The 19,950-nt window shown below is 38.0% G+C and overlaps 1 long non-coding RNA gene across 2 annotated transcripts; it reads left to right on the plus strand.

The window, feature by feature from the left end:
- Positions 1-338: 338 nt before the first annotated feature.
- LOC139144019 (uncharacterized) lies at positions 339-13,471 on the plus strand. Of its 2 annotated transcripts, XR_011554713.1 has the most exons (5): positions 339-639; positions 3,007-3,123; positions 4,122-4,361; positions 8,484-8,628; positions 9,197-13,471. It is a non-coding gene; the product is annotated as an uncharacterized lncRNA (long non-coding RNA). The 2 variants fall into 2 exon arrangements; XR_011554714.1 differs by lacking the exon at positions 8,484-8,628 and having other exon boundaries at positions 345-639; positions 9,197-9,211.
- The last annotated feature ends 6,479 nt before the right edge of the window (positions 13,472-19,950 follow it).

A 19,950-nucleotide genomic window follows, 5' to 3' on the forward strand; every position in this document is an offset into this window, starting at 1 on the left:
ATGAAAGGAATAATTATTCACGATATGTAAATCGATGGGAAGATCGAACTGTTCCATACCAGACACTCTATGTGAAAATAGTCCCATCCTAAACAGGCTGCGCATGATATATTTCACTGTAATTAGACTTCTTTTCCTAGCCTTCGCTACACTCGCAACACCTAAATACGTAGCGAGGGGGTAGTCTATAAAAAGTTTGCACCTCGGATCTTGCAGTGTATCTAGTGCAAGAAGCGATATACAAAGTTGTATGCAAATGAGAACAAGTGTAGCGAAGCTAAATTAACACTACAATTGAAAGCTTAATGTGTTAGAAGTGTTGCTTTATATTGTATAAAGCATTCTGTAAAATTTGAACATTCAGTTTCGTTGACGTATTGTCGAAATAAAGCTGAGAATGGCGTACTTGATTGCTTGTCATGGAAGGATATACATGTGTAAAGCGGACCTATGTTTCGCTGACCGCACACGGTCGGCGCGGTGACCGGTACTGTGGATGCAGAATGAAACCCTTGGCCTCGGCGAAAGTTAACTCAACGCGGCGCCGTATACATCGTACTCAAGCCAAGTCTCACCGTTGTAGGGTAACAGCTCTGATGATAACTTATTTGCCTCGAGTTGTGAAGTCCATCCTCCCACGTAAGTACTTGTGTACTGCCAATTAAAATATGTTAGTAGCTGTGCGTGCGTGCCACGAGTCGACTGTGTGTTCAACACACCACCGTCCCTGGTGGGTGGAGGAGGGACGGTGAACACACTTACAGCCCTGCCACGCAGAGGTACGCTCGATCATATTATACTCGAATTGACTGAATTTGATATATTCATTGCACTGATTTCGTTGTATTGTCGATCATATGTGGTGTGACAGTTGTGTCAACATATGGTCATACGCTAGAACCGCCGAGGATCGAAAGAGTGAACGTTGCACGAAACCGCAGGTTATTCACGGCATGGGTATATTAACGCCGGTAAAACATAGCCCTGCTGCCACGCAGAGCTGGGGTTTTTACCCCTTTCGTCAGCTGAGGTAACCTGATGATTCACTGTATAAGTATCGCCATGCGTACAGGTCTGCAGGACTGTGTTTTACCGGGGTTATACGGCCTCCCGCCGTATAACGCCGGTAAAACATAGCCCTGCTGCCACGCAGAGCTGGGGTTTTTACCCCTTTCGTCAGCTGAGGTAACCTGATGATTCACTGTATAAGTATCGCCATGCGTACAGGTCTGTGTGGCGGAGGCCGTAACGCCGGGAACACACAGACCTGTACGCAGGGCTACGTAGTGTACTTGCTTAGTCACACACGTTCTTTTTTCGTGTTCGTGTCTTAGATTTTTTTCATATGTGGAACACGTACACGTACATACGTACGGGAGCATTACATACGCTGGCGATTCAGTGTACTGTACAGAGATGTTTGATTAAACGATATGGCATCAGCGGCCAGGAGGTATCATACGGATAGAGGTCACACTGTGAGATCATGGAGGTAGAAGGAGAGATTACCTCCATGGTGAGATCAAGCTTGTTCTCAAGGGATCGGAAGCAGCTGTGCCGAGCCCGTATGCTTTATGTTCGGACAGTGCATGCACTGACGAAATTTTTGGTTTACATGCTGTACAGTATCATGGATCGTAAGCATGAGTGTGTGTTCACAGTTTCCTTACCTACACTCATGGAGCTAGGAACAAATACCATTTCTAGCTCCATGCTAAACTGGTGTATAAAAACTCCGGTGCATAACTTTCATGGAGTCACAGATTTGATAATCATTTTCATTCTGAAGGTCTGAAAGTCCGCTCTACAATTATTGTTTACATGTAGCGTTCAGGGAAATCAATCGAACGGGACCTTGTAAACTTCCGGTTCAGGGTGAAGGCTGGCAGGTAAATGAACAGAGGCCACATATAATCCATGTAGTGCATTTGGTGAAATTCCAAAATTTAATTTCTTGTACACAAATGCCCTTATCACAGATATTTTAACAAAATTAATTAATGATTAATGTAATTAATATTATAGAAATAATGGGTGATGCTCTGACCATTATTATTCATTTATGGCCAAGGGCGAGAGGAAAGTCAAGAATTTACAAGGCTTGGCGAGCATGCTTATTTTGGCTTTCAGTCTTGCCAAAGCCTATAGATAAACGTTAATGGTCGGGGCAGAGCCTGTTATTTCCATGATATTACCAACAAACCCTAGAAAATCATCAAGATTTACAAAAATTTCCCATGTGAAAGACAACGGAGCCCCAGAACTTGTGCAATATTGCCTGAATACATGGGTTTATGTGCCAGAGAACAGGTGACAATTTGCCAGACGCCAGGATGGCAAATCGTTTCCTGCTGCGAGGGCACATAAACCCATGTATTCAGGCAACAATATTTTTATTACATGCCTCTGGTTATAAATGCTGTATGACATTTAGTTATGTGCTGGACATTTTCAAACAGTTTTACCATTATCGACCAGCATTTTACATCTATCATTCAGGGTCTACTTAGATGTCGAAAACATTGTAGGGCTTCACTGGCCTTGGTAACCATGGAAACCAGTCATTCACTCACATCAAGGCATCGCCGCATGTAATAAGCAATGCACAGTCATGGCCACCCTAAAAATTTGGCAAATCTGGAGATTTTTAAAAAAAATGTATAACTTGGGCCACAAGTGCTTCATTTTGTTTTTGTGATTGATTATGATCTTTGTACAATTGACAATTTACATTTTTGATGAAAAGTTACAATGTTAGCATTATTATTCATATTCATGGACATCAAAACAAACCATTACTGTGTATTTGTGGTCAGTCACATGGTTCTGCTCCACCAATTAAATGAGATGTCTATAGCATGGTAATACATAATGAATGAGTGTATGATTTTACTGATCTTTTGACCCATATATCCATGATTAGAAAGTTGAGTATCCATTGTACAGACGGTGAGAAATAGGACTATCTGCAAGATTCTAATTGTATTCGTTGACATTTGCCTACAGCTGTTAGTATACCTCACGTAACCTGGTCGTAAAGCCTCAGAGGTACATGTATGTGAAACTTAGAAGGAACAAGAATCAAAAGATTGATAACTGCTCTTTGACAAAATCCTTCATCAGGTAAGATTTGATTTTTAATTTCCTGCACATGTCTCGTTCGTTATCAGTTAAGCTTTTCACATGCTCGGTTTTATTTGGCGGAATTGTAATACTTTCTTCAACATCAACTCCCTCAATGCTCTCTACGTAACTTTAATACAAGTAAGTATTTCAGAATATGCGTCTGTAGTGTGGTCTCCTTGGCAAAAAATTCAACAGGACAAAATAGAGCAAGTGCAAATGAAATTCATGAAGTTCCTCTGTTGCAAACATAGCACCCTTACAGCTGAAATAATTATGAAGAATTCTGCAAGATTTTTAACCTTTAGCCTCTTTATCATTGGAGATTATTTATATTTTTATACAAATATGTGAATAATATGTATGATTGTCCCAATCATGTTTCATATTAATTTTGATGTTTCTCAGTAAACTACATGTACAAGAACTCGCAGTATAAAACTCGATGTTTTTAGGTACTTGGCTCTTCAAAGATGTATGGCTACTTTAAATGAATTGTGCATTTCCAACCCTGCCATTGACAACACTTTATCTTGTCAAAGTTTCAGATGCTTGGTCAGAATGCCATGCTTAAATTTGTACATTTTTTTATGGTTTCATATAGTTTGTTGTTTATTGTTTATTGTACTTCATGCATTCATATTATAATGTTTATTTTATGGAGCCTGTTAATGTGACTTGTTCCTGTTGGTCTTTCTTTGAAATAAATATATAAAGATATTGCTACTTGCTTGAATACACGTCTTGACCTACATTATGTACCTGTTTCCTTTAAAAAGGTCCACAATCACCAGTGATTACAATGGGTTTAGGGCAAAGTTATACCAGTGATGAAAGGTTTAATTAAAATTACAGAAGTCATAAACAATCAAGTTGTCCTATCTTGCATATAAAAAGCCATGTTTTAGAATGAACTGATGTAAACTAATGTCAGCAATTTGCAGGAGATAATATTTACATTGCATGATTCAAGTTAATGTTTCTTTTCACCCAATCAGATTCAAGATCCCTTGCTGAGGCAGTGCATACTGGGCAATGACAACCAGGTGAAAAGCAACATAGTGACAATACCATCCTCCATTGCAAAGCATATACACAGTGTGTGGCTATGCAGAGAGCCAACACTGAACAGAGATGATGGTGTTGTCATCAATGCAGAGCAAAAACCTGTGGAATTGAGGGAATCTTTCATCAATATATTTATTTTCCTAAGACAACGGGTCCTTGGTGTGGCACAGGTTTGTACTTACACTGTTCAGTGTTTCCACTGGGTAAATTTTCCCTTAAGCCATTCTGGCTAATTGAGACCAAAATTGATTAGCCAGAACTATAGCCATCAAAATTACATGTAATTGCATTTATGATTTTTATCCAACTGACAGTTGTATATATATACTCAGGTGGGTCCTATCAATTGCTACAGTGGCAAGATGACATTAAACTGGTCCAATAATCATTTCTATTCAAGGTAATATATTACCAGGTCCATTGGACATTTGTGATTTAAAATTTAAGTAGGACTCATCCTGACCGACTGATAATTAGTGGCAATGAAAATAAACAACTATTTTTTATGGAACAAACTGCTTTCTTAATAACATTCACAACAAATTTTATTTTCTGTGTGCCACACACTTATGTGACTTAATTTTGCACTTTGTAAATGTATCAAGATGTATCACAAGTATTGCATCATTGACAGGGTAATTACTTCAAGATGTTTCCTTTGAAAGATTCATAGCTTCTGCCTCAATCATCAAGTGCTTTCAGTTCTCCAATCACAGAGTCTAATTATTAAACCAACTGTTCACTTAAAGAAGGTGTACTGGTAATTACATTTTCTACACTAGGTGTAAACAGTCGCTTCTTTCTATTGTAGTCCAAGCAGTAAATGCTTAATAGTTTCAAAATCAAACTGGGTGTATACATGTATTTTAAAATGTCCTGTCTGGCCACTTGATATGTCTTACAGAAAAAAAAGCTGACTCTTCTCTTATTAAAACACTATTCATGGAAATTCAACAAACTATTCCTGGTACACTTTCTTTTTAGCTCCGCTGTCAGCGACGCGGAGCTTATCAAATAGGTTGATTTTCCGTCGTCGTCCGTCCTCGTCCGTCCTCCTCGTCCGTCCTCGTCCGTCGTCCGTCAACAATTGCCTTCTCCTCTGAAACCGCAAGTCCAATTGCTTTGAAATTTTATATGCAGTTCACTTGGGGTGACCTCACTTAAGTTTGTTCAAATTGTGGTGATATTTGCATATTTGTATTTTTGGGGCATTTTCTGCTGTTTTTGGTAAAAAATCTACTTCTCTGAAACCGCTCGTCCGATTGCTTTTAAATTTAATATGCAGTTTACTTAGGGTGACTACAGTCAGATTTGTTCAAATCGTGGTGAAATTTGCATATTTGTATTTTAAAGGCAATCTTCTTTTTCAAAACTGCCGGTCAGATAGCTTTGATATTTGGTACATACGTCCCTAGGGATGATCTATTTCAGATTTGTTCAAATTGTGCAGAAATATGCAAATTTGCATTTTTAAGACAATTTTTGCCATTTTTGGTCAAAAAATGTTTTTTCAAAAAGTACTGGTCTGATAGTTTTGAAATTTGGTATACAGGTTTCTATAGATGAACTTAGTAATATATATTGAATTTCTGATGAAATCTGTAATTTTGTATTTTTGGGGCAATTTATGCCATTTTTGGTCAAAAAATGTGTATTTCCAAAACTGCTCATCTGATAGCTTTGAAATTTGGTATACAGGTTCCTACAGATAAACTTAATGATATTTATTGAAATTATGATGAAATCTGCAATTTTGTAATTTTGGGTTAATTTTTCCATTTTTGGTCAAAAAGTGTGTTTCTCAAAAAGTACTGTTCTGATAGCTTTGAAATTTGGTATACAGGTTTCTACAGATGAGCTAAGTAATATATATTGAATTTCTGATGAAATCTGTAATTTTGTATTTTTGGGGCAATGTTGCAATTTTTGGTCAGAAAATTTCATTCTCAAAAAACTACTCATCGGATAGCTTTGGTTGACATGTTCTTAGGGATGATCCGATGTGATGTATTCAAAGTATGATGAAATTGTGTATTTTTGCAGCTTATTTAAGCCACTTTTTTCTGGCCATTGCATTGAGCTATCAAAGATTTCCACCTTCTTCATCAACATGTGTCAAAAATAGTTACTTCTACATAAACACAGCAGAGCTATATCGGCCGCTAGGTCGCTTGTTGTATACTACTACCCTGCAACTCTGCGGACAACCTGTGCAATTATCTTTTTGCTTACTTGTACTCGAACACGACTTAGCATGTCGCAGTGTGCTGCTTGTTGTTCAGCGTGGTAAACATTCAACAGGACAACATCCTGGGCCTACATATATCTTCATGCAAATATTATGACCAATGCCTATCCACAATACAGTGTTACTCAGTACGTGTACACATCATGGCAGGAGGTGACCCCTGCCTATCCACAAATACATGTACACAGTATGGAAGATAACCCGGGCCTAAATATCCTCAATCCAAATGCATTCACATGGTATGGAAGATGGCACAGACATATATCCACAATACACATAATATATGCAATGGAGGATGGCCTAAGCCAATCCACAATACACATACATGCACACAGTATGTACATGTATGATGAATCAGCTGGCCTATATAGAATACAAAATGGGAGATGACTAAGGCCTATCATTAATAAAAACAGTCTGTACCTGTATCGTATTCAGGATAGACCCAGGTCATTTTCAATAATGTGTACCTGTATTGTATTCAGGATAGGCCTGGGTCATCTTCCATAGCAGGTACCTGTATGTGTATTCTGGATAGTCCAGAGTCACCTGCGATGCTGAGTAATTGTTTTGTGGATAGGCCTTGGTCATTGTATTTGCATAGGTTATAACATTTGCATGAAGTTTGGCTCAGGACGTCATCCAATTGACAGTTTACCACACTGTGCTCATTAATAGCTGCCTCTGAGTTTGCTGCAGTAGTGTCCTAAGGTGATGTTTTTGAAACACTGGTTTCATTTTGTTCACCACCCTTGCTGTCATTGGCTGCTGTTGTCTGCTTAGTTTTTGAAAATACACTGCAATCAGTGTTTCCTGACTATGTTAAAAGCATTGTTTACAAAGCACTTGTCATCATAAAATAACAAGGTCATTGCATGCAGCCATCTGAAAGCATGGCATATCACTTCATAAGTTACTGATTATAATAGTTTTCTGAGACTGCACACTAAGGCAAGGAAAGAATAACCACCCAGGGATGTTGAAAAGTCTCTCTGCCTTTTAAAGGTGGAGCCTCCCTTTAAAAGGACGCAAAGCTATAGCAGCGTTCATTGTGTTAGTGGACACCAAACAGGCAACACAAGGTTACACGCTCCAGAAAATGCCACTTTTTAGTTTTCCCCGGCCGCAAGAAGGCAGACAGACTGCCAAGCGGTCAGCGTGAAGTTGCTGCCGATCGGACTCTGTGGTTATATTAAAAGTCTAACGCGACTAGAAGACAATTTTTTAGGAAATTCGAGCGTTTGTGGTGACCGTTGGCGATTTAAACTGACCGTCAATCAAACGCTTGTATAAACTCTGTTTGCAGGATTAGCAAAAGGTGATAAAAGGTTGAGATCAGTTTGTGTAATTAATGTTATAGAAATCAAACATCGTACTGGCGAGAACCTGGGATTGAAAAGTGCGGCTTTAACTGCACTCTCGATCAGCCCCCTGAAAAATAGCACAGACCAGTTTGGCGAAGGATAGTTGAAAAATATTTCCCAATCTGCAGACATTTCATTTGCCATTTCACGCTCTTGCGAATGGCAGCGGAAACACTGCTGTTGTCATACACATTTGTAGTCCTTTTTTTAAAATACCCTCTTGAGTAGATCAAATGTATTACACCTCTACCATACTATTTAATCAGTAACTTTGTTGTGATAATCATGGCTTACACATTTTTGGTAAAGTTATTTTCTCTTATTTAGCTGAATTTGCTAAAAAATTTTCTTGCCACTTGGCACTCTATGAATTGCCTAGTGAAATGCAGATGATATGATAAATGCACATGACTAGACATTCAATACATGTAGCTTCATTCGTAGGATCCATAAAACTGTTATGATGAAGTATATTCCAATGAGAGAATACATCTGGTATGCACACGTGATTTAGAATGTTTACATGTGTGTAATTCTTATCATCATTAGGGTTAAGGACATACAGAGTGTTTGCAATTCATTGTAGTACATCCCATCACCAAATGTATTTTAATCATTCCGGTTATCATTGTTATTTAAAGAGTTATAAATAATCATGAGTCTATGTGTTTACAATTCAGGATCAGCAGTGAATGCTGCGCAATATCAAGGATGAGAAATACCATTGACCTTGACAAAGAGCATTAAAGACAAAGTGGAGGGCTTTGGATTGGACTTGGACCATGACATTATAACGAAAGATGAATGGAAATGATCAAACAACAGGTAAATTTCCATTTTAGTCCTTGCACCTCCGTATATATACACAAGTGGCTGTTGCAAAGATGTGCTGGAACTGGTATCTTGTAACTTGCACAAAGTGTTTTATGTTAGTTGTCTTTATAGCTATACACATGTCTAGCATGTTTACAATTACAAGAAGACTATTTAGAATCACAGGTTCACAAAAATATTAGTGATACATTTCTGTATTTTAATTGACATTGCCAGCTGCAACTATGTAGGTTCATCAGCTTTACACTAATTCATCCTGAATTATACACAACATGCATGTGGCAGCGATCCTCATTCTTAAACTGTGCAGGACATTGGTTGTAGCCAATCTACATTGTATTACATATGCATGACCAAGAAGGAAAAAGTGTGGTTTAGATGTCTAGGTTAGAGAAACATGCATATAGCGGAGAGAAAAATAAATTTATTTGTTCTTTTTACACAAGAATTCTTGGATATGTAACACACAAATAAACTAACTTTTTTTGAAGAGAAATTATTATCTTCCATGATTGGTCCATGATTGTCTTCCATGAGTTTATTATTATTACTTTGTTAGGGAACAGGTGTGTATATCGATGCAGAAGAGGAAGCAGGATAAATCCAAAACCGACTATAAGGCAGCATTTCACCATTCAAAGAAAGGAACCAGGGACAGTTGTCTCAAGATGAAGACAGTGGGATTGCACCTCCATTTGGTAGAGGATTTCCTATTAGTCAGTATGGTGGAGAGACGTGCACCCTTACACTGCTCAGCACACAGATTTGTGTATGTTAGGATCAGAGGCTCCTAAACCATAGCACCTACCACAGATAAAGAGTGGGCAACTTAACAGACAAAACCCTCAATACTAAGCATCATCAGATACAGCTAGTACAGAACTGTTGAAGGTATATACCTGGATATATAATTATATAATTATATATCCAGCTCATAGAGAGGAAAAATTCAACTTTCAGAGCACTGAGAAAAGACAATTATTATTTCATGCCTCCCCTCAGTATCATGGTGATCTCTGTAGTATAGTAACGGACCTGTAGCTAGTTGTCACTTGTGATGATTGTTTATAAACATTCCATTATAACTTCTTTTTCTGCTCCAGAGGGTGTACATGTCAATCAGGACCCAGATTTACATATACTTGTCAATAACATTGCAATGTGCACATGTATGATACACTTTGTTTCCCAATGAGCTTCCAGAAGAAGAACAAAAAACTGGAGTTGATATCAAAAGAAATTGTGAAAAATTCATCAAAAAATTACAGCTACTGGAGCCCAAATTTCATGGGGAGCTGTCATTATTTACGGAGTACAGGTCGGAGGGGGATGTTGGAGGAATTTCGTCGGAAACTCTAAATTTTGAGTACCCCCAAACCATGATGAATTTGAGTAACCCCCCTCCCTTACATGGAAATTTTGACTGACCCCCACACTCAATTTTGAAAAGTTAAATTTCAATACATGTATTTCTACAATTTACATAAATACAGCAATAGGAAAGACCATTCAAATCCTTGTGTACCCTGCTAGATAATCATTGGTTATCTCATGACGGTTGAAAAAGGTGAAACCAACAAAATGAAATTCAAAGTCACAACAAAACATAGATGTCAAAGGTCACACTATAACCAGTATACAACCACATACAGTATTGTTTAATATGGATGGGTATCATAACAGGGTCCTCACTAGGATATCCGACAGGGTAGACTTTGAAAGTACAGATTGAAGAACATGCAGGGCTGATGGGGAAAGTGTCCGCTTGGCTTGCTCCCCTCCCTTGCATGGAAAAGTTTGAGAAATTGTAGTGTGCATTGCTGCAGTTTGGTGTAATCTAAGAGGTATTTTCAATGTGTAATTTTACTGAGTAAAAATTTGTAGAAATTGATGTGTGAAGTAGGCAATCTGAGAGGTGTTTCAATACATTTGCACCAAAAATTGAGTAACCCCCCTTCTTTCTCTCAACATTTTGAATAACCCCCCCCCCCCCTTATAGCTTTCAATATTTTGGATGACCCCTTCACATTCATCTGACCCCCAGGCTGTAACTAATGATGGCTCCCTAGGAGATATATCTTCAAGCTTGTGCGATATGGATTTCAGGCAATATGTCAACTTGTGGACAAAAGGATACAGAGAATGTTGCAGATTATTGCAAATGGGACTAACTTATGAATACAGCACACCAAGTCACATTCCATTATCAAGAACAGAAGCTCAAAACTACATCTGAACCTGGCTTTGGAGATAAAAACTATTGCTTGCAATCATCGACCCTCATTACTCGCAACGCGCTATGCCAGAGCAAAGTGTACATATTCAGAACATCAGTTTGATCGTTCATGAGATTCAATGTTAAGTACCAAGTATTGTTGTTGGGGACCGCTTGGCAAATAAACTTAATATATTTCAATATTACTAAGATTACACAAAGAAACCACCGCAGTTGCCTGTCCCATTTTCTCGAAGGTGTATGTTGCAATAAGTGAAAATATTTCAACAAAATTCACCTTCATCACTTCTTTATTTGTATTCTTATAAATATAACTTTAAAAGAACAGACAGGGAATCAAGCGGTTTTCTATTTTAGCTCTGCAGTTAGTGTGAATGAGCCTTTCTTTTATACCGTGGTAGGTGTGTGTTGTTGTTTGTCATCCGTCAACTTTTAACATGTTTGAGGGTGAATTTGCTCTTTAAGCTTCACTGTCAGCAAAGCAGAGCTAATCTAATGAGTGGATGTGTATTGTTGTTTGTCAGCTTTTTAGCTCTGCTGTCAGCAATGCGGAGCTTATCAAATGGGCTGATTTTACGTCATTGCCCATCTCTCCCTCCGTCCATCATCCGTCCGTCCGTCATCCATCACAATTGCCCTCTTCTCTGAAATCACATAAATTGTCTGGTTGCTTTGAAATTTGATACTCGTGCAGAATTTGCATATTTCTATATTTTAGGTATTTTTTGCTGTTTTTGGTCACAAAATCTATTTCTCTGAAGTTGCTTGTCTGATTGCTTTGAAATTTTATATGCATTTCACTTGGGGTGACCTCAGTTAGGTTAATTGTTCAAATTTTAGTGAAATATGCAAATTTGTATTTTGAGGCAATTTTTGTCATTTTTTTAGTCCCCATGGACACCGTCCGGGGTACTTATAGGTTTGGCCATGTCCGTGCATCCGTCTGTCCATGCATGCGTGCGTCCATTCACGCAGATATCTCAGAGATGCCTGGAGCGATTTCACTCACACTTGGTACAAGGATTACTTCATAAATCATACATATGCAAATTGATTTGTTTTGTGATATGATCCAATATGGCTGCCATGCGGCCATTTTGTTACGATTTTTTTATGTGCAGAGCCATAACTCAGGCACATCTCAACCGATTTTATTCAAAGTTGGTACAAGGACATTGACCTATATCATACATATGCACGTCAATTTCTTTCACGAAATGATCCAATATGCCGGCATGACAGCCATTTTGTTATAATTTTTTCATGTACGGAGCCAAAAATCGGGCACTTTCAACATCAATTTTATTCAAAGTTGGTACAAGGACATTGACCTATATCACACACATCAATTTGTTTTACAATATGATCCAATATTGCCGCATGGCGACCATTTTGTTACAATTTTTCATGTCCTTAGCCATGACTCAAACATGTATCATTTGGGGCCGTTTTTGCCATTTTTTGTTAAAAACTTTGTTTCTCAAAAACTGCTCATCTGATAGCTTTGATATTTGGCAGACATGTTCTTAGGGATGATCATATTGTGACATTGTGTATTTTTACAGCTGTCCTTAAATGAGCTATCAAAGATTTCCACCCTCTTCATCATAAGTGTCAGAAATAGGTAGTCTCTACATAACACAGCTGAGCTTTATCAGCTGCCATTTCACTTGCTTACAAATAAAAACTTTTAATGATACCAATATGTCACAAACCATTAAAAGATAGTTTCCATGTTGTTTTGAAATGAATGTATTCATGACATTGATTATCAATTGGAAAACGCCTCTAGTACTTTTCCCTTCAGTGACTTTGCTTTGCTTCACTCACTCGGTGACCCCTATTTTAACCATCATGGATTAGGGTGTCCCACCTTTCCAAAATTCTTGGAAAAAAACACTCACTGAAACCGACAAGTACATTATTCATCAACACATTTGTCTCACACATAGTTATTCTCTGCACACCACAGCAGGACTCTGTCAGCCGCTAGGTCACTTTTTGGCATAACTTTTCTTCCCCTAAACATTTCAACCTATACTTTGAATAGCTCAAGTGGACCCCAGTACAGTTGGTTAAAAACAACATGTTTGAGTGTTGAAAACTTTGTGAACCTGTTTTATGCAGCTATAGGTATGATGCATCATTTTCCTCAGAATATTTCAGATTATGTACAATGATCAGTCTTAGGCTTTATGTGCTCATTGGTATGCCTGTAAAAATATGCAGCCAAGTATTAAAGCTGTGTATTGTGAAATTCTCTTGTTACACAGTAAAGACTTTTATCACAATACTGCATGCTGATTTACATGGGATCATAATCTCATCCCCAGTTAGTAGTATTGACATTGTATCAGCTGTACACTGATGTATACTTGAAGCTTCCTTACAGATGTAAGATGTAATTGATTCCTCCAGTATTTCAAAGTACATTGCAATTGTCACCTTTGTAATTAAGTAAAATATATGTTATTGTTTTCCTGTGCAAGGCCTGCATATGTAAGAACACTTGGTTGATTGTGTATCACTCTTTTACAATGTAATATGTACAGATATTTTAATGGTAAATAAAAGTTCCTAACATGCTTTTATACAACATTACATGTATTTCTGTCTCTGTCATATTGTGGGATGATCTATGTGTGTCTCTTGTGTTTTGTACAATGTATTGGAATATATTCAAATAGATGTAAGCCATCGTGAATATCACATTAATACTCTGTGCCAAATGGCAAGGTCATCAAATTGAATCCCACCAATTTAAATGTGTCAGAGATATTATTCATATATTATCATAGAAAGCATTATTTTTTTCAAGAAAATTGTAAGTATACATCTATGTGTATACTTGAAGCTTCATACATATAAAACGATTGGAACTAATTTGGGATAATTTGTTTAACTTATTTTTCAAATTTCTCAAAAGTATTAGATGCCATATAGCTGAATGTTGTAATTACTCATAAAACAAGTGTGTAACGTAAAAAGAAAAACAGATGAGCTTACATTTCAGGTTAAAACGACCTTACTTCACCATCCAATTATCCTAAATTAGTTCCAATCGTGTTATATGTGTTATGTTAAGTGATGAAAATAGGAACACGGGAATTTCACATGATGGGTTTTGCAACATGTAAAAGTGACGTTTGAACATTAACTGTTAGATTTGTATTCATGATTGGATGTACCATTTTATCCATAATTCATACCTATAAGGTCAAAGCCACGCCTTAAAAATGTTTAAAGGCATATTATAAGACAATTCAACGAACATTGGAAAGAGGAACACAGCGGACCCAAGACATTTAGATTATGGCAGAAGCGTATCTTGGGCGATGGCAACTGCCAAGCTTATCTACCGAAAAATAAAGTCTATAGTACCAGCGAACTCTGAACGTCTCGTGTAGTCAGTACTTTGAAGATTCCCAGTACACTCAGTGTGACAGTTTTCCGACAGGGTAGTGAATTTCGCCCAAAGTCGTTTCGTAAATGACCAGCAATACGAAATCTTATTACCATACCTTTCGAAACTTAATGGTGTTTATCCTCAAACTCAGTTGACACGACGGGAGTGGTATTTCGGGGTCAAAGTTGCCAAATTTTTGACCCCATGTTGAGGGCGTAGTAATCGGACTGCAATCCCAGAAATCGGACGTCGTGTTTGGAATGTGATTTAGAGCTACGTATTGATAATTTGAAACTTCAAACCACCGATTTTAATTTCGATGTGTTTAGAAAACTGTATATAAGAATGATGATAATTAGTTATGTTTTATCCATGGACCATGCAACTATATTTCAACGTGTATAGCGCTTAGTTATCGGACACGGGCTGTCTCTGTGTGTGGTGATTTCGGCACCTTGTATCGTACGGTTTGGCTAACTTCGCTAAGTTTGTTCAGTGAGTCTTACTTATAATTGTTTCCATTGCATATTTTGTTTGTATCAGAATCGCACAGGCATTATTTAATAAAAGTAGCGAGTATATTTCATGGTATGGAATTATTTACCTGTCAAGTTTTTACGCGGTAAGTCACTTACTACGTTCACACGATTATGCTAAATATTGTCTGTCCGAAAACTTGTACACTTCTTACGTTCATTAAATGTACTTTTTCTCGAAACAACTGCGCAGTTTTCGTTAAAACTATATGCAATCGTAGCGAACAATAGAAAGAATATTTCCAAAATCATTATTCTCCCCCACATTCAAAATTCAATGCTAAATCAGGACTTTAGTCAAAATTTCAGTTACTTTGACCTGACGGCAGTATGTTGACAGTATCACTGACGCGGTGTCAGACGACAATTTGTGACCGCCACTCGTGGCGAACTCAATAGCTTCTACAAAAAAAACTATCGAAAACGGGACAACAGTGTCACCTGACTTAATATGAGGTCACATGACCTGAAAAACGCTATCGATACGGAGCGAAGTGAGTGTAACTAACAGCATGTCACTAAATGTCCGAAAACTGAGGTCGTCCGAAAACTGTCACACTGAGTGTACTTCTCAGCATGTCAAGGCGAGTAAACGAGATACACAATAAAAGCATATAGGCCTAGAATCAAAATAGTCGCAGACCCGGCGTGAGGAGACATAAATTGAATGCAAATTAATCTAGTACCGTCCGGTATCGATATTAGAATCCCGCAATTGCCGAAATTTATCGAGTAGAAATCTAGTAATGAACTGCCTCAGAATCAGTCACAACATTTTTCATTTGGGGTCAAAAAATTTACTTGTTTTCGGGTGTTGTCATGACAAAGAAAGATCCTGTCACTGTCGATCTCTTTACCAGAAACTATTATGTGAAACTTTTTATTAGTCCCCGCGGACGAAGTCCGGCGGGGACTTATAGATTGGATCCCGTGCGTCCGTCCGCAGCCGTTTCTCAGACACTGAAGAACCAATTTTGTTCAAACTTGGCACAAAGGTATAGGACTATAACCTACAGATGTACATCGATTTATTTTGCGATACGATTCAATATGGCCGCAAGGTGGCCATATTTTTGCGATTTTTCATGTCTTTGAACCATAACTCAAACATCCTTGAACCGATTCTGTTCAAACTTGGCAAAAAGGCATAACACTATGGCCTACATATGCGTGTAGAATTATATTGCGATACGATCCAATATGGGCGTGAGGCGGCCATTTTGTTTGCGATTTTTTCATGTCTTTGAACCATGACTCAAACATCCTTGAACCGATTTTGTTCAAACATGGCAAAAAGGCAAAACACTATGGAATACATATGCATGTATCAATTAACCTTGTGATATGAGCCAATATGGCTGCAGAACTGCCATTTTGTTGGAATTTTGCATGTCTTTGAAGCTTAATTCAAAGGTCATAAAACACTACGGGTTTTTTGCCAGCCAATTTGTTTCACGCGTAGTTGTCCTAATGAATTATTCATGAGCCCACAACGGCAGCGACACGCTGTCTCATTGACATTGACGCCAGTCAGAAATATATAACGCTATTGCCGCCGTTTCACGCTAGCATTGTCCTAAAGATTCTCTAAATATATAGTATACATATACATGAAAACGTATATGTAAGTATTTTACTTACACATAAAATAAATTACGAAAATTCTGCCAAAATTATGCTGACACAGACAAGCGGTTATGTCCGAATCGCGTACAGCACCACTGCTAATTAAGCCCTGAAACCAATTCGTACCAGAAAAGTAGGGCGTAATTTTAAAATCGAAAACGATACGATTTTTGTTACGATGAACATCCGAACGACTGTGTCTTTTCTTCCATTTCGTGCGAAAAATGAAAATTTGAACCGGCGAGTTTTAGGTATTGCAAGTGTGGATGAATGATATGAAAAATTCCCATAGTAAACAATGGTTTTTGCGCCGTCGTCGGTACCTTGTGGATCGCTTGCTTCAATTTTTTTAGTGTTTCATTCATAAATACAAAAATTCACACCTGAGACCTTGAGATGCCGTACTACAATCGTATCGTTTTCGATTTTTAAATATATGCTTATATTCTTGTGATTTTACACTTGAACCGCCGTCTGTAGTTTGACAAAAAACACATTGCCCGCGCCCCATAGGAAAACAATGGCGTCTACTATCTACAAATTCATGGCCGCTATCGTGCCGATCACTTGCTTCAATATATTTATTTCATCGGCTATGAATGTAAAATCTAAATCCGTAATCTTTAGATGTCGTTCTACAATCGTATCGTTTTCGATTTTTAAATATTGGCTCAAATTATTGTATTTTTACATTTTTACAGCCTTCTGTTTTTCGGCAACACACATACTCGCGCCCCATAGAAAACAATGGGCGCTGATGATCTACCAGCTTCGCCGCTATCGTGCCGATCGCTTGTTTCAAAATATTTATTTCACCCACTTTGAATGTAAAAATCGAAATCTATAATCTTGAGATACTGTACTACAAGGGTGTTATTTTCGATGTTTGGATATTCCGTTAGTTTCGTGTAAATTTACATTTTACTCTCGTGATTTGGCGACGTACGCGTATACGTTACTCCCTCCCGCACCCAGTATATTACCGGCTGTAAATTCTTCGCCGCTACCGTGCCGATCGCTTGCCTCAAGATACTTATTTCTTCAGCTATGAATGTAAAAATCTAAATCTATAATCTTAAGATACTGTCCTACAAGGGTATTATTTTTGATGTTTTGCTGTTGCGTTGGTTTTATTTAAATTTACATTTTACTGTCGTGATTCGGCGACGTAATTACTACTCCCAAGCCCATACAAATACAATGGCATATTTACCGGCTGTGATTATTCACCTGTCCCGAATCAATCGCTCGCTTGGAGATTATTATTCCTTCAGCTATTGACTTTAAAAAATACACAATAATCTTGATGTTGTGCACTTCAATTGTATGGTTTAAGATTTTTGAAGTTTTGTTTTAATTTTTTAAAGTTTACATTGTTACAGACGCAAGTAATTCAGCGCCTTACATGCAGAATACCCTATAGATAACAACGGCGTTTTCACCGGCTGCAATGCTTTACCGACCCCATTTACATCGCTCGCCTCTTTATGCTTATTGCTGCCACTATGTAAATAAAAAATTACACATATTATCTGGAGATAATATGCTTCCATTGTGTGGTTTTCGATTTTTGAATGCATACATAATTTGTTCATTTTTTTGCATTTGTATTGCTGGTGTTCGGCGACATCAACATGCGTTGCGCGATATTGTAAACATTGACTGTATAATCAGTCTGCAGGTGTAAATCCGACATATCTTGGGAAGTATATCTGGCAAAAAGAAATACAGCAGTATCATTTTCTATTTTTCGTCTCCTGTATTTACTGCTGTTTTTAGATATATAAGTACTATAACTCGATAATTGCAGCTTCTCTTTCTGGGCGCCGCCATCTTGAAAAATCTGTTGCTATTGACAATAGCAATGGCAGAGCTTAAACGATGGCGGCGCTGCACTGAACAATTAGAAGGCCTTTTTCCCCGTAGCTGTTACACCGATTTTGTCCAAACTTGGCACAAAGATCATGCACTATGGCATACATATACATGTCAATGTACTTCGTGACATGTTCCAATATGGTTGCCAGATTGTCATTTTCCCCCAATATTGCTGCCAGATGGTCATTTTTGGATTTCTTCATGTCTTTGAGGCTTAATCATATGCAAATATTCCTTATCCAATGTTGTTGAGACTTGGTACAAAGATAAAGTACTATAGCATACATATGCATGTCTACTAATTTTGTGCTATGATCCATATGGTCAATCTAGACAGCCATTTGGTTTCAATTTTGGTGTGATTTTTTAGTCTTTGAAACATAAAAATAGGTCACTGTCCTTCGATGGACTGATTTTGTTCAAACATGATATTGCTGCATTCTTGTGCACATTAATTTGTTTCATTATATGATCCGAAATGGCTGATTACAACAACGTACCCGATCCCATACCATTTCTAAAATTCCACCAAACCATGTGTATAGTATGTGCCATCATGACACTAGAGGCAGTGAGGGCATCATTATGTGTGATGTAATCAAAAGTTCCTTCAGTGGTTATTACCGGCAGAGATGGGTCAATTCTATTGAACGTCCTCAGATTACTTTATTATGCAAGTCACAGGCCTGATGCACCCGTAGCATCAATGACATTCCACGGCTACCTAGACCACAGCTACCGTGACACCAAAGATTATAACAAAATGGACAAGCGGGGGACTGTGTCATCAACGATGACTTGTTGATCTTAGCATGGACGCACTGTAGTCTGTAGTACGTCCATGATCTTAGATACGAGTAACCCGTGTGTTTTCGTGCCCTGGCTCGTCATTGTCTCTGTCATCGGGATGATGCATTGCTTTTTTATGTGATAGCCCTGCGTACGGATGCTGTGTGTTCCCGGTGTTATACGGCCTGTAACCGAGGCCGTCCGCCGGGAACACACAGCATCGTATACGCAAAGCAATGTTTGTGATAGAGTGGCCTGTATGTCTCGTTGTTGTTGTATCATTTTACATCGCGTTGGTAACTGTTTGTTTCGTATCCCGGCGTATCGTTGTTCCGCAATTAGAGAATAAACATCGTCGGAGTATGGGGATTAGGAAAAGTCTTCGCTAAATAAACTCAGTTTATCGAAATTGACAAGGACTGCTTCATCAATATCCAATAGTACGCATTCAAATGAGAGGCGGAGACCAGTGACAAAACAGTGGGTTTCAAAACTATGGCTTTAAGGAAGGCTTCGGAACAGTTATCCAAAAATACTAGTGTAAACTTTTTTTGTAATGTTCGTTCTTTCATTTTGGTCCTTGTTTCTTTAGTTAGTTACTTTCTTCTCATGAGTTATAGTTCTCAGCGCACCAAGATAGTTTACATTTTTGTCTGTAAGGTATTCTTTTGCCTCTTGAGTAGATTTTAGCTTAGTTTTTATTTTTCTGGCGCTTTCAAAGTTCGAACAGTTGGTTGTGTCCTGTCGGCATTGGTTGGTTTTTTTAGTGACCGCGGTTGGTTGATTCCCTTTCAGTAATTCTGTTCAGTGATCTCGTCGCTTTGAAAGTTTTCTCACAGCGA

The sequence above is a fragment of the Ptychodera flava genome, chromosome 11, assembly GCF_041260155.1.
Source record: "Ptychodera flava strain L36383 chromosome 11, AS_Pfla_20210202, whole genome shotgun sequence".
In the NCBI taxonomy this organism is placed as follows: domain Eukaryota; kingdom Metazoa; phylum Hemichordata; class Enteropneusta; family Ptychoderidae; genus Ptychodera; species Ptychodera flava.